Source organism: Panthera pardus, unplaced genomic scaffold (genome assembly GCF_024362965.1).
Source record: "Panthera pardus isolate Hobbes unplaced genomic scaffold, ASM2436296v1 HiC_scaffold_8, whole genome shotgun sequence".
Classification (NCBI taxonomy): Eukaryota; Metazoa; Chordata; class Mammalia; order Carnivora; family Felidae; genus Panthera; species Panthera pardus.
Genome location: NW_026527013.1, coordinates 51341816 through 51362455, shown reverse-complemented (window position 1 = coordinate 51362455; position 20640 = coordinate 51341816). Strand labels below are relative to the sequence as shown.

General features: G+C 42.0%; 1 long non-coding RNA gene across 3 annotated transcripts in view; it reads left to right on the top strand.

Moving 5' to 3' along the window:
* Positions 1–20640, top strand: part of LOC109254400 (uncharacterized) — a 46441-nt gene that overhangs the window by 4882 nt on the left and 20919 nt on the right. For 2 of the 3 annotated variants that reach the window (XR_008420359.1, XR_008420360.1), the window contains exons 3-5: positions 12035–12228; positions 16800–16853; positions 17732–17806. This is a non-coding gene — a long non-coding RNA (uncharacterized LOC109254400). Of the gene's footprint in view, positions 1–12034; positions 13237–16799; positions 16854–17731; positions 17807–20640 lie in introns of those variants that run through there. The other variant, XR_008420358.1, reaches the window with a different exon arrangement.

Genomic DNA, 20640 nt, shown 5'->3' with positions numbered 1-20640 from the left:
TTGTGGGCTGTGTTCAGTGTCTCTTACATAAGCCTCTTATGTCCCAGGCACATCAAGGAATGTGGCTGGGTACCAGTTTCATTGTCCCCAGACCTTCCCAATAGGTGAGAAGATTATTAGATGTTGGTCTGCCCAAAGCATGTGATGGACTTCTAGATGACTGAGGTCTATCAGGGTCATTGCTGATTCATGGAATGCTCAGATACCCGTAAGTGGCAGAATTAAAGAAACACTTTAACTGCCGGCTGGGGGAGTATTGGTCTTTAGCACAGAATTCTAATATTTGGGTTTTCTAGAGCAAGGTGTATGTTGGGACTCAACACTTAGACTCTTCTGGAAGGGATGAAGCAGCTTCAAACTTGTGTCTGTTGGGCTAGCTTCATTTGGTCCCCCAAACCAAAGCAATATAAATATCCATATCTTTTTACGTCTGTCATTTCTTATTTGGTTTTCCATCTGCCCTGCTCTGAAGTAGGAGGGGGAAGAGAAGGCAGAGGGAAATCGTGAGCTCTTTAGAGGAATAGTGCCAGATATTAAATCTATAAACAAAATAGATTGAACCGGAGAGAATGAGTCAGAGATGAAGGAAGCATGAAAGCAATATCACACTGGGAAAATGTCACCTGAAAGTGCTGACCAAATGTTCCTGGCATATTTGTGATTGGCCCTTTAAGTCCGATCAGCACAATTTGGTTCCTGAACTGCGTGTGCCTCACTGCCCTATTGCGTGCATTTTCATTGTTTCCTCATTTCAAGCCCTTAAATTCATTTATGTAATACAAGCTGATGACCCATGGTGAGATTGTCCTTTCCTCTGGTGATAATGATCCTGTCACACCAGGTTCCTGTTTCACTGGAGTGTGAAGAGAGTTGTGCTGATTGATAGGGACCAAGCTGGAGTGAAGATTTGACTGGAGGATCCCTTAGTCTTCCTGTACAATATGCTCAGAGAGTACTTGGAACTCAGAGTTATCTGAGGGCTCTGCCTTCTCAGAGTTAGGCTGTAATGGAAGTTGCAAATGTGGGCAGCCCCTGGGTCAGATATATTTTATTTGGTCCACCCAGGATTTGGAGTCAGTTGCCAACATTTAAAAATAGGCATATTTCATAGCCAGGTTTCCCATTCCTCTTTAACAGGAAGATCTAGAATGTTGGACCTGTATCCCCTCCTGAAAATCATTGGTTAATGCAGAGTGGAACACTGCCCTTTAGTGGGGACAGGAGAGCTTTAGATTTCCATAGTCTCCACTGCTGCACACATTTATATTGGCCACCATAGGCACTTAAGTTTGTATTCCATGTATATCCATCCACATAGGAACGATGTGTAGGGGAGAAAAACCCTTTTTTCTCCCCTAGGGTCACTGTTCGGGCCCAGGAATCAAACTGATCATAGACAGATTAACAACAACAAAAAACCAGTTTTTTTTTTTTTTAATTAAGTTTACTTATTTTTGACAGAGACAGAGTGTGAGAGCATGAGCTGGGGAGGGGCAGAGAGAGAGGGAGACACAGAATCCGAAGCAGGCTCCAGGCTCTAAGCTGTCAGCACAGAGCCCAAAGAGGGGCTCAAACCCACGAACTGTGAGATCATGACCTGGGCCGAAGTCAGACGCTTAACTGACTGAGCCACCCAGGTGTCCCCAAAAAACCAGTTTTAATTACACAGTTACACAAGGGAGTTTCACAAAGAACAGAGATTCAAGGAGGCAGCCACGTAATAGAGGCTTATATATACCGTCTTAGGTTAGACAAACAAAAAGAGGTTTGGGGGCTTCTGGGTGGGGAGGCAAGTTCTGGGAAAGCAAGGGGAGGAAGCATAAGATAAAGATGGGTTGTCTTGTTATGTAGATAAAAGTCTCTCAGGTGATAAAAGTTGTCTTTCTTCCTGGCACAGAGATAACTTTACAAATGGAAGTTTCCTTTCTAAACGTAAATTTCCGTTACAAAAGGGGAAATTTATACTCTATTTTTAAGCAGTTGGAGGTAAAGAGCCTTTCCTGCCACTGCTGGTTCTCAAGTGCCTTTAGTTCAAAATAATCCTTATGCCAAAGAGGTGTATTTTGGGATGATGTATCCTGGTACCCTTGAGAAGGAAACTAGCATTTATTGAGTTACCTTTATGTATGAACCACTGTATCTTGTAATTTCCACATATGATTTCATTTGATTATCCTCAAAATCAGTAAGGTTTGGGCTCCAGTGCTGCAGGGACCATGCCTGTGACATGCCACCCCAAATATGGCATTTTGGTATATTCAGTATTTTATTTGTTAAATTATTATTTTTTTAAGGTGTATTTATTTATTTTGAGAGGCAGAGAAAGAGAGAGAGAGAAAGACAGAGAAAGTGCATGCAAGAGAGAGAGAGGCAGAGAGGGAGGGGATAGAGAATCCCAAGCAGGTCCCATGCTATCAGTGCAGAGCCCGACATGGGCTCAATCCCACAAACTGTGAGATCATGACCTGAAGAGTCGGATGCTCAACTGACTGAGCCACCCAGGTGCCCCTAAATTATTTTTTTAAATGTGTGTCTTTAAATTTATTTTTTAGTAATTGCTATACCCAATGTGGGGCTCAAACCCATGACCCTGAGATCAAGAGTCACATGCTCCTCCCACTGAGCCAGCCAGGCATCCCTGGCATATTGAATATTTTAAAATGAAGGAGTTTCAGAACACAGCAGAAGGAGGAAGGTCACGCTGACCTTCTGCCTACCCTTCTTCTCTAAAATAAGTCATAAAATCTTTGTGTGAGAGGTACCCTCCCTATTCTGGGAGGAAAGGAGCATCCTTATCTCTAAAGACAAAAGGGGCCTGAGAAGAATGCTAACCAGCAAGCATTTCTAAGTTTCTTGTGAGAAATAAGCCCACTGACGCAATCAAAGGAGTGACACAGAGACTCCGAGCACAGTGAAGCCAGGCTTTAATCAACATTCTTGCAAGAACATTCTTGCAAGAGCAGTGTGTGATGGACAGGCACACTTGGGTCACTTACATTAGACAATTTATCTGCTAGCACGCAAGTCACTCCCCTGGTTCCTCACTGGCTGATACTTACAGAGGTTACAGTCTTACCTGGAAGTCACCTATGCCCATGTAAGGTAAAAAAGTAGTCTGATTGGAACAAATGTACATTCCTTGAGGTTGCATAGAGACTAAAGTTCTTGGGTGCATGCTCATTGTAAAGCCAGTGAAGTGAAGCGTCTAAGGCTTTGGGAATCCATTTGGGGGGGTGGGGGGGTTTCATACATTTTCCAATAGGTTGTAAACCTATTGTTAATTAGACAACACAGCTTTTATTTGGAACTTAAATGAATCGTCTCCCTTTCTTCTCACACTCTTGAATATATCATATTCTTCCACCTCTGTCCACTCTTCATCAGACCTAACGTAAACACTCAGTTCTGTTCCACTGCATCTGCATTTCCTTATGGAGGCTCCTGTGTCATGTAAAACTTATATTACATAAATTTGTATGCCTTTTTTTCCCCATTAATACATTTTTGTCAGTTTAATTTTCAGACCCAGCCAGGTAACATAAAAGAGTCAAGAAAAATATTTTCCTCTCCTACACCTATTTCTTTTACCACTGTGCCAGTCCCAGCATTTAGTATAGTCAAAGCTAAGGTAGGAACTCAAAAGCATTTATTGGATGAACGAATGTACACATGAACACATAAATAAATGAATGAGTTATTTTTATCCCATTTTTTTGTAGATGAGAAAATCAAGGCCCTGGGCATTTAAGTAACTTGCTCAGAATCATATAACCAGTAGAGGTTACAGTTGGGATTCACACATATGAAACTATGGGACTCCAGAAGTCCAGTGTGAAGGAAAAGGGTAAAGGCCATGGGGTCATTTCAGGGCCAAGTGCACAGTAGGCATGTTGTAAGCACTTACTGAATTGGTTGATAATGTTTAAATGTATTTTCATGAGTACAAGCAACCAGAAGATTACAAGCGTGGTTTTAGTTTATGAAATTTGTTTAAAATCTACTGGTGTCCTGGGGTGCCTGGGTGGCTCAGTTGGTTAAGCATCTGACTTCGGGTCAGGTCATAATCTCGTTGTTTGTAAATCCGAGCCCCATATCGGGCTGTGTGCTGACAGCTCGGAGCCTGGAGCCTGCTTCAGATTCTGTAATTCCTTCTCTCTTTGCCCTTCCCCCACCCTCTCTCTTTCTTTCTTTCTCTCTCTCTCTCAAAAGTAAATAAACATTAAAAAAATTTAAAAAATCTACTGGTGCCTGGGATTGAGCTTTGGGATTTCTTAATAGTGAGGCCTTGTAGTAGAGGGTACTATTGACATGTAGCAAGGAGGACAGAATGTTTCTGTTCACAGTTGACTTGTGCTACTTAAATGTGAATTTCCAAAGCTAATCCTCCTTACACATCTAAAGAGCTTCCTCTGGGCTTATTTCCTTAAACTACCTGCTGATGGTGCTTGGTTACCACCGTAGAGCCCAGAGCTGTTCTCAGAAATGAATATAATTCAATGCTCCTTTGTGAGGCTATTATTAGGAGGACCTGAAACTGGTTTAGGAAGCATACTGTTCAAAACGAAGCCCTTTACAAAGAGAATGGGTTGGCCTGGCTGAGGGAAATGGGGAAGTGAGTAAGAGCCACTCTTGTGGCTTAGGTTCTAGCTCTGTGTTTATGATTTCCAAATTGATTTATAATTTTTTCCAAATTGATTTATAATTTTTATATCTCTCACACAAGTCTCATCATTCCAAAAACTGCTAGATATTTCCCACAGACCTCTGTCTACCATGACGCTAAACCTAACATATTGAAAACAGAACACACCACATTTGTGCCCATGAACCAGTCTTTCCTTCTGGCTTTCTCCATCAGTGGCTCTTTATTCTTTCACTTACTAAGCTCCAAACTGGAGTTTTCTAATACTCTTATAATTCATATATGCTGACACTTTTCCATAAATTTCCTTCCTCCTCCCCCTCCCCCTTTCCCAAGTGCAAGCCTCTATCTATCCTCAGATCTTGAATGCTAAAGTAGCTTCCTTGCTGAAGTAGCTTCTCTCTGCTTTCAGGCTCACTTTCCTTTTATATCCCTGCATACTATAGCCAAATTTATCTTACTAAAATCCGGTTTTCATGTCCCTTTTCAGGTTCCAAATCTATATTATCTTCTTATGGCTTGGACTGGCTTTTCCAGTTGTTCTGTGAAGATTTCATTCCATCAGAAATTAATAGGCTTTAAGTAAAAAACAGATTCTGTGATCAAATGTCAGGGAAATGCTAGGTTGACAAAGTTATGAACCATTTCTTTCCTGCAGGATAACTCATAGCTTTCATATGTCAATATGTGTTAGTATACAGTGTTTTCTGAGATTGATATTTTCACAGAACCTTTTTTGGCAGAGTATTTCATTGGTCTAGGTCTTCATGCACCACACTTTGGAAACATTGGTCCACAGATTCAAATCCATACTCCCTGTGATGGTTAATTTTATGTGTTAATTTGACTGGGCCATGGAATTGTTAACCCTAAAAATCAAACGGCCAATTATTTTACCAACAAATAAATAGCAGAGAATTGCAATCAGGGACAAGCAAACTACAGCAACGTCATAGGCTTTGTTCTGCTGAACAAAGGAGAGAAAGCCTCTTTTGTTCAGGAAATCCGGGAAGTTGGGAGCTCTGAGTTATGACTGTCTCTCATTGGCTGGGCTGTTGTGGGGGGGGCAGCAGGAGGAGGAAACCCTTTTTTCCCCCCTTCTGGGATGGTAAAGTAGTGTCCATCTGCAAGGTCCCTCTCCCTGTTGGTATCTGCAACTGATGAGGAGTGGTAGGGCATGAGAGCTCCCCCTGCTGGCCTTCTATTCCATTCTAGTGAGATTTCCCTTTATTAAATTTCACAAGATGCCCAGATATTTGGTACACCATCCATTAACTATGTTTCTTTGAGGTTGTTTTTATTTTTATTTTTTTATTTTCATTTTTTTAAATGTTTATTCTTGAGAGAGAGACAGAGTCAGAGTGCAAGCGGGGGGGGGTGGGGGGTGGGGGGCAGAGAGAGAGGGAGACACAGAATGTGAAGCAGGCTCCAGGCTCTGAGCTGTCAGCACAGAGCCTGACTCAGGGTTCGAACTCACGAGCCATGAGATCATGACCTGAGCCAAAGTTGGGCACTTATCCGACTGAGCCACCCAGGCACCCCTATTTTTTTTTAAGTTTATTTATTTATTTTGAGAGAGCAAGGAGGGGAGGGGCAGAGAGAGAGGGAGAGAGAGAGAGTCCCAAGCAGGCTCTGCACTGTCAGCACAGAGCTCCATGCAGGGCTCAAACTCACGAACCGTGAGATCATGACTTGAGCTGAAATCAAGAGTCGGATGCTTAATGGACTGAGCCACCCAGGCACCCCTGTGAGGGTGTTTTTAGATGAGTTTAACATTTAAGTCCATAGATTGAGTAAAGCAGATTACCCTCCTTAATGCGGATGGGCATCATTCAATCAGTTGAAGGTCTAAATAGACCAAAAATTCACATCCTTCTATGAGTAAGAGAGAATTTCTCCTGCCTGAACTGCCTTCAAACTGGGACAACTTTTTCCCCTCTTCAGACTCAAACTGGAATATTAGTTTTTCTTGGGTCTGAAGCCTGCCAGCCTTCAGACAGGAACTACACTGTCAATTCTCCTGGGTTTCCAGGTTCTAACTTATCCTGCAGATCTTGGGAATTCTCAGCTTCCAAATCACATGAGCCAATTCTGTATATCTCCACACACACACGCACGCACGCACGCACACACACACACACACACACACACTATTTGTTCTAATTCTCTGGAGAACCCTAATACACTCCCATCTTTTTCTCCAAGGCAGTTTAAGATCAGACTCCTGTAATACCTATTTATCTCTTTCCCAGCACGTACCTCTGCTCTAGGTAGGCTGGTCTCATTATTTCTACACGCTCTTTGCAGAATTCACCTCCAAACTTTGTCCAAACTGTTTCTTTTGCTTATCTATGGCTCTTCCTTTTCCTGTTTGTTCACATTCTACCCATTTCTCTCTCTTTCTCTCTCCCCCTCCTTTCTTCCCTTTCTTTCTAACATTTTCTTTTAAGAAAATAAATTTCCCAAAGACAAGTCGTGCACAGCATTGACTTGCATTCATTGCTAAGCACTGTGCTCTGTGGGAAGTGGCTAGAATGCTAATCCACTAGAAATTCAAGGAAGAAAAACCTAGAGGAAGTTCCCATTGTAAGAATAGATTAAAAAAGTGAGACTCTTTTTCAGTCTTCTAATTCCTTAGTGCTTTCCCCCAGAGACATCTACAGTTACCGATTTCTTTTTTCTCTTGTTTCAAGATCCAAGTTAATTCTCATGATTGAAAATTAGAGTCACTTGCAGAGCAGTTAAGATTCTTGAGGGCCAGGCTGCAACCTTAGACCATGTACATCAGATTCTCAGGGCGGGGGAAACCCAGGCATCAGTATTTTGTAAAGTTCTCCATTTGATTCCAGTGCATAGCAAGGACTGAGAACTAGTGTGAAGTCTTGATCAGAAGGTACTGAGTCCATGGCCCTTTTGGTATGTGCCATACAGTCTGGCTTGTGGTGATCTCATCTTATTAAAAATGGGAGCCTGTGGCTTACCTGGTGGTGCTCAAGGAACAGAATTTCTCTAGTTCTGAAAGTCAGTTTGAATATCCCTCCCACCCGTTTTCCTCTCAGGTATGGAGAGCAGTGGTTCTCTCTGGCAAGCATGAGATTCACCTAGAGTCCCTACTCCTAGAGTGTCTGAATCAATAGGTGTGGTGGGGGCAAGAATTTTCATTTCTTAAAAAAATTTTTTTTTTAATATTTACTTATTTTTGAGAGAGAGAGTGAGTGAGCAAGGGAGGGGCAGAGAGAGGGAGACACAGAATCTTTTTTTTTTTTTTTTTAATTTGTTTATGTAAGTAAGCTTTTGCTGTTAACGTTTCTTTTTTTTTTTTAATGTTTATTTATTTTTGAGAGAGAGTGACAGTGAAAGCAGGGGAGAGGCAGAGAGAGAAGGAGACACAGAATCCAAAGCAGGCTCCAGGCTCTGAGCTGTCAGCACAGAGCCCGACGCGGGGCTCGAACTCACAGACCGCGAGATCATGACCTGAGCCGAAGTCAGACGCTCAACCGACTGAGCCACCCAGGCTCCCCAGGGAGACACAGAATCTGAAGTAGGTTCCAGGCTCCAAGTTGTGAGTGCAGAGCCCGACACAGGGCTTGAACCCACAAACCGTGAGGTCATGAACTGAGCCGAAGACGAACACTTAACCAACTGAGCTACCCAAGCGCTCCAAGAATCTGCATGTCTAATGATGCTGGTGATGCTGACTCTCTTGATCTGTGGACCACATCTTGAGAACCATTGGCCAAAAGGACGAGGAGAGGGAGCCCAAGTGGGCCTAATATGGCCACTTGTGCCTGAGGAAAACCTAAGAGATTGCACACAAAAGTAAAGGCTGGCTAAAAATACTACTTAACATGGAGGTTACCAATTGGTGGCCCAAACCCTAAATCCAGTCCATAGATGGGTTTTGTAGGGTCACACAATGTTTTCTGTTAATGAAAATAGTTCATACTTAAAAATCAGGGATTTACACACACACACACACACACACACACATACACACACACACACAAATATTTAAAAATTTTAAGAACAATAGGTTGGCAGCAAGGGGCCCAATTTTGTATGTGCATTCAACTTTAATCAACAAGGAGTAGCTGCTTTGCTCTCCAAATTAACCCAGCCCCCAGCCAGCCTTACAAATGAATATACCATATGAGTGAGCCCAGGCAAAATAGAAGCAGAAAAACTACAGAGCAAAGCCATAAAATAGTGAAAAGTAATATACTATTGTTGGCTTAAGCCACTAAGTTGTAGGATGATTTGTTACATAGCAATAGCTAACTGATACAACAATTGGCAGAATTCCCACAGGCCTGCTTCACTCAATTAGGTTACCTTCCAGGCCCCTGTAGGCAAGTGAGTTTCCAGCCTGGGCCTTTCCCTACAGAGCACTAAGATAGACTTGAAAACCTTTTCCACATCCATTATCCCAACAACCTCACAAGGTCAGCTGGTAATAAATCCATTTTGCTGATGAGGAAACTGAGGACTAGCAAGCTAAAGGATATCCCTAGAGCGACATAGGAACAACAGGGTGAGAATCCATTACTTTGCGCTTCTGTTTCAGTGCTTGCCCCCTCCCCTCCTGGGCAATCAGCTGTTAGTCTCTCAAGGCCAATAGACTTGACAGCCACTAAAACCAAACTGTGTAAGGTAACAGGGTATGATGTTTTCAAGAAGGGGAGCCCTCTAGCTAGTCTTTATTTATTAATTTTTTAAATGTTTATTTTTTGGGGGGGAGGGGGGGAAGGGGGGAGAGAAAGAGAGAGAGAGAGAGAGAGAGAGAGAGAGAGAGAGAGAGAGAGAGAGAGAGAATGAGTGGGGGAGGGGCAGAGAGAGAAGGAGACACAGAATCTGAAGCAGGCTCCAGGGAGAGACAGACAGAGAGAGAGAGAGAGAGAGAGAGAGAGAGAGAGAGAGAGAATGAGTGGGGGAGGGGCAGAGAGAGAAGGAGACACAGAATCTGAAGCAGGCTCCAGGGAGAGACAGACAGAGAGAGAGAGAGAGAGAGAGAGAGAGAGAGAGAATGAGTGGGGGAGGGGCAGAGAGAGAAGGAGACACAGAATCTGAAGCAGGCTCCAGGCTCTGAGCTATCAGCACAGAGCCTGATGTGGGGCTCTAACCCATGGACCATGAGATCATGACCTGAGCTGAAGTCAGATGCTTGACTGACTGAGCCACCAAAGCAGCCCTAGTCTTTATTTATTGAGAATACTGACTGTGAAGGGCCTTAATATAGTGACCACTACATAGAAGGGCCTTAATGAGAGCTACTTGTTATTATATACTCCCCCTTCTATAACATCCTTTGATATCCTCTTCTGTCTTTCCCTACTCACCAGACTGCCACCTGGAGAATTTCATCTGTCTTCTAAGATCTGGTACATTTTCTGTATCTCTATTACAGCACATAATTATACTGTATTATATATTTAATAAGTTTTTATTTTTATTAAAAATGTTTTTATTTTCAAGTAATCTCTACATCCAATGTAGGGTTCAAACTCACAGCTCCAAGATCAAGAATTGCATGCTGTACCAACTGAGCCATCTAGGCACCCTTAGATGTTCAGATTTTTTTTTTCTTTAAGTGGGCTTCACGCCCACCATGGGGCTTGAACTCACAACCCTGAGATCAAGAGTAGCATGCTCTACTGACTGAGCTAGCCAGGCACCCCCTTTATTATATTTTTGATGTATCCCTCTACTCCCTCAGATGCTGGGTGCTTTCATTTTAGGGGTTATAGATTTCCTTTTTATTTCCACAGGACCTGGACCAAAGTGGATGCTGAATCAGTGATGATCAAATGGAAATGAAATTGAATTGCAGAGTTGCAAGATACATTCTAGTCATAGTCATACACTCATACATCTAGTTTGACTCCTATAATAATCATCCTGCAAAAGCAAGTTTTGTTATATCATTTACCCATATTAAAAATAAAGAAACAGAGGGGTGCTTGGGTGACTCAGTCAGTTAAGTGTCTGGCTCTTGATTTCAGCTCAGGACATGTTCTCATGATCTCATATTGAGCTAGTTGTTAGCACAGAGCCTTCTGGGGATTCTCTCCCTCCTTCTGTCTCTGTCCCTCACCTCCATACACATGTGTGTGCCCGCCCATGCGCATGCTCTGTCTCTCAAAATAAATAAATATATTTTTTTTAAATAAAGAAAACAGAAGGACAGATATCATATGTTTTCACTCATATGTGGATCTTGAGAAAGTGGACAGAAGACCATGGGGGAAGGGAAGGGGAAAGAAAATAGATACACAGAGGGAGGGAGGCAAACCACGAGAGACTATTAAATACAGAGAACAAACTAAGGGTGGATGGGGTGATGGGGGAGAGGAAAAATGGGTGATGGGCATTGAGGAGGGCACTTGTTGGGATGAGCACTGGGTGTTGTATGTAAGCCAATTTGACAATAAATTATATTCATAAAATAAAACAGAACCTCACTCTACTAAGAACTTCTTTCCAATTGGTGATACTTAGGTGATATTTGTTAGGCTTTCCATCAAGTAGTTGACTGTTATTCTTTGCTTTTCTTTATAATTTTTCTTTATAAGTTTTCTCCTTGATGGCGGACCCTAAGCCTTACTTAGATCTCTATGCCCAGCATGAGGTGTGGCAAGTGGTAGACACTAAGTAAGTGTTGACTTGAATTTAATTCCACTTCTGTGTTAGAAGCTATGTCTGGTTACTGATGTGGGAAACAAAGGCAAATGAAAAATTAAATTCCCTTACTGCCTACAGCCCATTGACAAGTCCTTGAAACAGGCAGTGATATTTCTCTAGGAGCTCAGCTGCCTCCGTGATGACACTTTGCTGAAGGCAAAAAGGGAATCTTACCTTAATGTTATCCCAGCTCCCCAGGATCCTGTACGTACTTTAACATATAAAAATTCCTTTGGAAACTTCCTTTATCTCTACCCCCAAGATATATGTTGGCACTGATACTCCAAGCATATGGCCCACTGATACACATCTGAAGGGTCTCATGACTGAGCTTTTACTGAACACAAATAAATGACCTTTTCCTAACAGCAGCTAGCCCTTCAAGGTCCTGGAAGGAAACCTTGTTTCCAAAGTACCCTAGAGACTTATGCTATCCTTAACCCCCTCCCAACCTGAAGAGTCACTCTTCACAACCCCAGTGCAGCTCTTTCTGCCCACAGGTCCTGCCCCCGTGCTTTAATAAAATCACCTTTTGCACTGAAGATATCTCAAGAATTCTTTCTTGGCCCCCAGCTCCAAACCCCAACACTTCAAACCACATCAGTACCACTGTAAGGAAATGTTTGAAAGAGCTATTTAAAATTTGCTTATGATTAAGTCCTACTTTCACTTGTCAGAACATTAACCAAACATAGTCTCGCTCTTTTATCACAGATTGGATGCCTGGAGAGAGAGACCGAGACAGAAGACATACACAGAGACTGACTGACTTGTATCTTTGAGAAAAGAAGGACACAGAAAATTGCAGGGTAACCAGACCCTGTCTGAGAGAGAATTCTTTCTTTGTGCTAACAGTGGAGAAATGCGGGGCTGTCATATGAGGAGCAGTCTTACTCTTTGTGTATCAGGTAAGGCAGAAAAGAGAAGACTAAGGTTCAAGGAAAGGGAGAATTAGAAGCGGCCAAGTGATTGAAATCAAAAGGACGGCCAAGAAATATGAGAAACGAAGAGGAAGGAAAGACTGAGAGGGCGTTCTGTCAATAGCATTTAAAAGAGAGTAAGGAATGTAAAGTGACCCGCTGTGAGGGAGCTACAAGATACCATCTGTGTTCTTTTCCCTGTGAGACCCTCTCTTCTGAAAAGAATTGTCATCCTCAAGCCCCGAACAGCGCTGCACTATTTTGTTGGTGATGTTGCTTTTAAAATGTAGACTATGATGTTATTTTAAGAGTTCAATTAATCTGCGACAACATTCCAGTATTTTGTAAAATGAAAATATGCCGAGTCATCCTGTCAAGAGAGAGGATAACCTTCAAGAAGCTAGGGTATTTTTTTCCGTATCATCATGGTTGCCGATTTTGACAGGGAGTTACCCAACGTGCAAGGAATATTCCTTGGTGTTAGCAGTGGGTTCCATATCATGTTTTGAGCTAGTATGGTCTTCTGGTCTAGAGCCATTTGTGTCTGAAAATGATGGTTGTAGTAACAATTTGTCATATTCTCTTTGCAGCAAGTTCCTTTTGCTCATGAGCCTGTTATTATTGAAGAAGCATTTAGTTGTAGGTAAATGACCCTTGCCTTCTGTCTTTAATTGAAACTCAGCCTGCTACAGTTAATATGTTTCATTACTCACTAAATCTTGGAAGGAAAATCTAATGTGCTATAAAAGCAAAGGAAACAAAATTAATTGATTTCAGCACACATTTTTCCTATGTGATGGAGCCAGCTGTCTCTAAAGTAGAGTGCATATGAGTAGCTGGCTGTGGGCATGTATGCTTCTATGATTATAGTCTGTTGTTTTTCAAAAGGAGCTCTTTTGATATTCTTTATTATGTAATCTTCCTCACTTTCTTACCAGTATCTGTTCAGTTGTATAGTTCTGTTTTGAGAAGAATAAACCTTTGGTCTATATGAAAGGGAGTCTGAGACCTGTCTGTAGTCACTTCTTGGGCATGGAGTGTGGGCTTGATCTCTGTATTAGGAAAAGAGGTGCAAGAGAACCTCACTAAAAGGGCTTTTACCACACTGTGTTAGATTAGTATTTTTCTGTAGTAGTGACCCAGCACAGGCTCCTCAACAACTTGAGAGAGAGCAATTCAAGTTGTATCAGTTAGCTATTGCTGCATAACAAATCACCCCACAACTTAATGGTTTAAACCAACAATAATATATTACTCTGAACTATTTTCTGCTGTTGGTTTGCCTGGGCTCACTTATATGGCTATATTCATTTGTAAGGTTAGCTGGGGGATGGGCTCATTTGGAATAGCAGGAATGGCTGGGCCTCATTATCTGTGTGGTATTTCATTTTTGGCTTCATACCACGGTGGTCTTGGCGTTCCAAGAGTATGAAGGTGGAAGCTGCAACACCTTTGGAACTTACACAGCATCACTTCTACCATATTCTGTCAATTCAGAATTCAGAAATTCTGAATTACAAATACAGATACAAATTTGCAAGTCTCAAGATCAGCTCAATTTTGAGGAATGGGGAATCTACCTCTCCTCTTGCAATATTTTGAGGAGCCTCAAAATATTGTGGCCAAGTTTTTTACTCTACCACATGGCTAGTTATCTAGGAGAGAATTTATGGGATATTTGGGGTTGGAAAGGGTGGTCGTATCTGGGTTTTGAGTCTCAGACAACCTAGCCAGCTCTCTCTAAAGTGTAGTGCGTATGATGGGGCACCTGGGTGGCTCAGTTGGTTGGGCTTCCAACTTTGGCTCAGGTCATGATCTCAAGGCTTGTGAGTTTGAGCCCTGTGTCGGGCTCTGTGCTGACAGTTCACAGCCTGGAACCTGCTTCAGATTCTGTGTCTCCCTCTCTCTCTGCCCCTCCCTTGCTCATGCTCTGTCTTTCTCTCTCTCTCAAAAATAAACATTAAAAAAAAAAAAGTGTAGTGCATATGAAAACAGCTGGTGTGTATGTGTACGCCTCTATAATTGTATTCCAAATTCAATCCACATCATAGTAATTGGGCAAATTGCTTTGAGTCTCATTTCTTCATCTTTAAAATGGGAATAGTAGTAATGCCTCTCACAAAAATTGTGAGGACTAAATGAGAGATAATGTATAGAAAGTGCTTTGTATAGTTCCCAGCACATGGTAGGTGCTCAAATAAATTGTAGCTAATTTTACTTTTAAATTTTCTTTTTAAAAAATCCTTAGCTATTTTTGTTTGTTTGTTTTACAAGTAATTCACATTTCTAGCATGAAAAATCATGAAAAATAGAAAAGCAAGAAGAGAAAATATATTTCAGATTACCCAATATTTTACCACAGATTTAGCCACTAACAGTCTTTTGGTGAATTCCTTTAGATTCTAGACTTTTTTTTCAGTGCACACGCACATATGAATGAGTGGTAGAGAAACAGAGAGAGACACACACACATACACACAGAGAAATATTGGTGTGTATTTTTAGATGTATACATAAAAGTTTTAAAAACCAGAAGAGTATTTATTACTTTTTTTAAATTTATTTTTTATTTTTTTTATTTTTCCAACGTTTTTTTAATTTATTTTTGGGACAGAGAGAGACAGAGCATGAACGGGGGAGGGGCAGAGAGAGAGGGAGACACAGAATCAGAAACAGGCTCCAGGCTCCGAGCCATCAGCCCAGAGCCTGACGTGGGGCTGGAACTCACGGACCGCAAGATCGCGACCTGGCCGAAGTCGGACGCTTAACCGACTGCGCCACCCAGGCGCCCCGGGTATTTATTACTTTTTATTACTCGTAACCTCCTCACCCTGGCATTTGTATAGGGCAGTCTCAATTACCCAGTGTTTTTTTTTTTTTTTTTTTTTTTAAGATTTTATTTTTAAAGTAATCTCTACACCCAGTGTAGGGCTTGAACTCACAACCTCAAGATCAAGAGTTGTATGCAAGGGGTGCCTGGGTGTCTCCGTCATTTAAGCATCTGACTCTTGATTTCAGTTCAGGTCATGATCTTACAGTTCGTCAGTTTGAGCCCCACGTGCTTGGGATTCTCTCTCTCTCCCTTTCTCTCTGGCCCTCTGCCATGTGCTCACGCGTTCTGTCTCTCAAGATAAATAAATAAAAACTGATTTAAAAAGTTGCATATTCCACTAATATAGCCAACCAGGCGCCCCTCCGTTACTCGGTGTTAAATAGTACCTGACTCACAACCTATCATTTTAGTCTTCTCTGGATCCCAGATATCAAGGCAAGAGCTCATACCTGTTACCAAATGTGAATTTCCCAGAGTGAATCCAGGAAACACCAGAATCCTCAGATGCTGTGAGAAAAAAAATTCTGTGGTCAAATAGGGAAATGCTACATATTTTCTCTTCTAGTTTTTGAGCATCATAGATGCTCATTCTTTTAAAAGATTTATTTTTTATTTTTTAGTAATCTCTACACCCAATGTTGGGCCCAAACTTCACAACCCTGAGATCAAGAGTCACATGATGCACCAACTGAGCCAGCCGGGCATCCCCATTAGATACTCATTTGTGATTTAATAAATATACAGTTAATTAATACCTATTAAATATGTGAGTAAAGCATGTTAAAGGCTCTGAGAACTCCTATTGTAAAGCATCCTGTTTTCTGTCCCCAGATTTCCACATTTACATGTATTTTTCCTTTAATTTCATTTTGAAAAATAATATACAGTAAAATTAACATTTTTTTTGGTGTATACTTCTTTGAAATTTTACACATATGTGGATTTGTGTAACCATGACCACATTCAGAGAATAGTGTTATTACACCCCCAAACTCCCTTGTGTTACCCTTTTATAATCACATCCCCTACTTCTCTAACCCCTGGCAACCACTGACTTTTCTCTACCAATATAGTTTTCTTTTTGACATTTCTATTTTATAAGAATGTCATATAGATGGAATTATATACTATGTAGCCTTTGAGACTGGCTTTTTTTATTCAGGTAATGCCTTTTGAGACTCACCCATGTTGTTTCATATATCAATTATTAGGTCTGTATGTGTGTGTGTGTGTTTAGGTCTTTGTTGTTGAATAATATTCCATGGTATGGATGTTTATTTATACTGTTGAAATATATCTGGGTTGTTTCCTGTCTTTTGGTAATTATGAATAGATCTGCCATAAACATTCATGTACAGGTTTTTGTGTAAGCATAAATTTTCACGTCTCTAAGGTGAATACCAGGAATGGGATTTCTGGGTCATTTGATAAATATATGTAAGCAAACTCTCTTCATTTGTGTAATACCTATTAAGATCCAACATGACTAGTATTTGACGGAATGCATTTCATAGGATGCACTTTGGGGAGAAGAGCTTTAGGAAGGCCTTGAATGCTGTGACTTGTTGCTGTTTTTGAAAGTCAAATGAACCTCACATCCATTCCACACACCCAAAGTTTGCTTAGGCTCAGCCAGGACTCCCACCACACTCTCACTTATTGAGGACCTACCGCCAGACATCTGTGTTACAATCTCATTTAATTTAACCCTCTCATGATTTTGCAGGCGAGGAAACTGAGCCCCAAAGAAGCTCACAACCTCCCCTAGCTCCCATGGCTGGTAAGTAGCTGAGATTGGAATCTTTGTGTCTTAAAGTCAAGTGCTTCTTTTGCTACCCCCTGTACCTGTCTTTTTCTTCCTTTCCCTCTTTGGACATTGTTATCAGGGTCTATAATCAATTGTCTTAGACCAGGGTTGGCAAATAAAAAACACAGTCGCTATCACTTCCCATTTCATGACAGACACCACTAATTTAATTTCACCTCTTTCTTGCTCAGCGCTGATGCAACTTTCTCTAGACCACTGTCTGTTGATTGGAGTTAGTTAGCCCTTGAGCTAATAACCATTTGCTGTTTTGTTCTTGGACTTTGTATTAGTTATCTATTGCTGTGTAACAATCTCAAAACATTGTGGCTTAAAAATAGTCAATATCATTTATGATCTCTCATAATATCTATGGGTCAAGAAATCAGATAGGGCACTTCAGAATGGCTGTCCCTATCCTGCTATGGCTGGGGGCACAGTGAATTAGCAAGGACTCTTTGAGAAAGTGACATTTAACCAAAAATGGGAATTTATCAGTTCACCTGAGAAATTCATGGGGATGAATATGTAGTGATTGGATGCAGGGCCCCAGAGTATGTTCTCAGGGTAAATTTTCTTTCTCTTCTGGTCTGCCTCTGATTTTGGCCCTACTTTCTGTGCTGTTGGCTTTATTCTCAGGCATGCTTTCCCTAAAGACAGTCTAGGTGGACAGCATCAGCTCCAAGCTTATCTTCTACTGGCTTAGCAAGCTCAATAGACCAATTATCTCTTTGCCTATGGCTCCAGAATAGTTACAAGGTTGACACTTGTCTTAGTCCTTTTCAGCTGTTTTAACAAAATACCACAGACTGGGTAGTTTATAAACAACTGAAATTTATTTATTACCATTCTAGAGGCTGGAAGTCCAAGATCATGATGCCAGCAGATTTGGTGTGGCTGGTGAGGACCCACTTCCTGATTGGTAGAAGGTACTTTTTTGGTGTATATTCACCTGGTAGAAGGGGTAAGGGATCTCTGGGGGGTGGGATGTGAATCTCTTTTATAGGAACCCTAGTTACATTCATGACCTAAGCACCTCCCAAATGCCCTACGTGCAAATACCATCTTTAAGGGTTAGGATTTCAATATATAAACTTGGTGGGGCCTGAGGACACAAATATTCAGACCATAGCAATGCTGACTGGCCTACCTTCGGTCACAGACTCACCTCTGAGCCAGTCACTGTGACATGGAATCCAGGCCTGGCCAGTAGGCAGCCAATCCCTCTTGAACCCATGAGCCGTGTTGGGGAAATTTGTTCCTCAAACGGATGAGATGGGCTTTGTTATCAGAAGAGGGCATGCTAGGCAATGACAGTAGATGTTCCCTGTGCACAGCGAGGTACCTTTTGACCCTGAGGACATTTTCTCATCTCTGCTCCCCTGTTCCTATCATGGCTTTTCACTCAGCTGCGTCCTGTCACGCTCATGTTCCTACTCTACTTGTAGGCTTTTAGTTTCCCTGGAGGACCATTTAAAGGCAGATGTACCCTTTCATAGTTGAAGGTCTAGTTCTTGATTCCTGATGCCTTGATTTACTTCCATGACTCCCTGTATTCCTGATTCCTAGTCTGCTCAGGATTTGAAGATCACAGAGCACTTTGGTTTGAGTCTTCATTTTCTGGACACCTAACCTGTCTCTCATAATTAGGAAATGGTTACTCCCTAATCTGTGGTCTTGACTCTGGGCCTCTTGACTCCTTAGTCTGTGCTGTCTATAAACCCCTTAACCCCTTGCATTTTGCTTTATTTTTTCACTGTCCCTTGTTACCATCTACCTCTTGGTTTCATAGTATCCCTTGGGTCAAATTATTTCCTAACAGACATCTGGTGACCGGTTTGCTGGCCTTTGCCTTCCATCAGCAGGCTTCTCTCTCTCTCCCTTTCTTCATTTTGAGGTTAAGCTGAGGTATGGTATATTTAGCCTTTGATTAGGAAGCAGAAGCCCTGAGTTCAAAACCTGATATATGTGGCTTTAGGGAAGGCTTCTTAATCTTTCTAAGCCCTAATTTTCTCATCTATAAAATGGAAGAATACTATCTACCTCACAGCAGTGCCTTGAAGATTAAACAGGAGAATGTAGATATTGCGATAATAGTGGGTAAAAATTGTAAAATGCTAATGTTTATATGTGTATGTTTAAAGCAAGTTTATTTTTTCTCCCTTCTTTTTTATATATTTATTTATTTATTTATTTTTAATGTTTATTTATTTTTGAGAGAGAGGAAGAGGGAGGGAGGATGCCAGCAGGGGAGGGGCAGAGAGAGGGAGACAGAAAATCTGAAGCAGACTCGGCGCTGTCAGCACAGAGCCTGACATGGAGCTGGAGGCCACGACTGGTAGGTTCATGACCTGAGCTGAAGTCGGATGCTCAACTGACTGAGCCGCCCAGGTGCCCCTATGTTTTCTCCCTTCTAAGCATCTTTCTTTTATGCATTTTCTCCATTCAAGCAGCTAGGCTATTCTGTGCTCCTTAACTCAGGAAAGGAAATGTCAGAGCAGAAAAAAACAAATAGGAATCTCTCTGGCTTTGGCTTTCAAAAGCCTAATGCCCTCAGGAGAACATTGAAAGCCCTGGACTGGTCAAAATGAGTGGAAGCAAGGGATTTGAAGAGAGGGCGAGAGCTTCTTCAGACTGGTAAAAGTCCACTGTTTGGGCAGAGGTGCGGGGTGGGTGGAAGGAGGAGAGACCAAGGCAGGCGCAGGGGGGTGTAATGAAAGCACAGGTGCAGCAGAATGAGAGGGGCCCGTGCCCTCCTTTCTTGATAGAGCCCTGGGGAGCAGAAAGGACATAGCTGGCAGATTCTGGGTTCCCAAGGTGACCCACAAATAGTTCTGGGTTGGAAGGGGTCATGCATCCTGGGGATGAAGGACACATCAGTGCTGATCACTGAGGATTGAAGCCTGTAGGCCTGACAAAGGTGATGGTGATTTCACTTGACAACCACATAGATAGATGACAGCAAGGACCAGAGGGCACTTCTGTCCTACCCCCTCCCTGTACCATGATTCTCCATAAGCACCTAGAACCTAGAGGCATTCCCTGAAGGTGGGAGGAAGTCTTCAGATTAACTGAGGTGATGTTCTGCCACTCTGGTCGAATAGGGGCTAAACATGAAGTTGAGTTTAAAAATATTTTCTATCTGTGTGGTAGATTGAGACCCATACCCACTACCACAGAAAGCACTTAGCCTTTGTCTGTAGGTAGGCACCACAGTGTTTACCAAGTATGAATTCAGATGTTATTGAGCCTCAGAATGTATGTAACATCCTGCTTGATGTTTGGGGTCTGGTGCAGCCATTCCCTACATCAGGGGTTCTCAGGGTCTGGTCCCAGGACCAGCAGCATCAGCACCACTGGGCATTTGTGAGAAATGCACATTCTCTGTCCCCCTTTCCCCCAGAACTACTGAATCAGAAACTCTTTGAGGACGTTCTAATGCATGCTAGAGTTTAAGAGCCAAGTTTCTCAGACTCAGTCAAACACTCAGTTTACAATTTGATACTTGACTAGCGTCAGCTTTAGGCTAGCCAGATATGTTAAATGTTCCACATGAGGACAGGAGAGCTTCTGATTTCCCCCAAAGCTTTCCTCATAACCATACCCCTTTTATTTCACTTCATTGAGGATCCAGCTCCTGAGAGGAAAACAAGGGAGGCTGGAAAGAGACCCTTTAAATGGCGAGAGGGGCTCACAGGCAAACATGATCTTAAACCTTTACCAAATCTCCAAGGAGCCGGTGAACTTCATAGGGAATGATTTT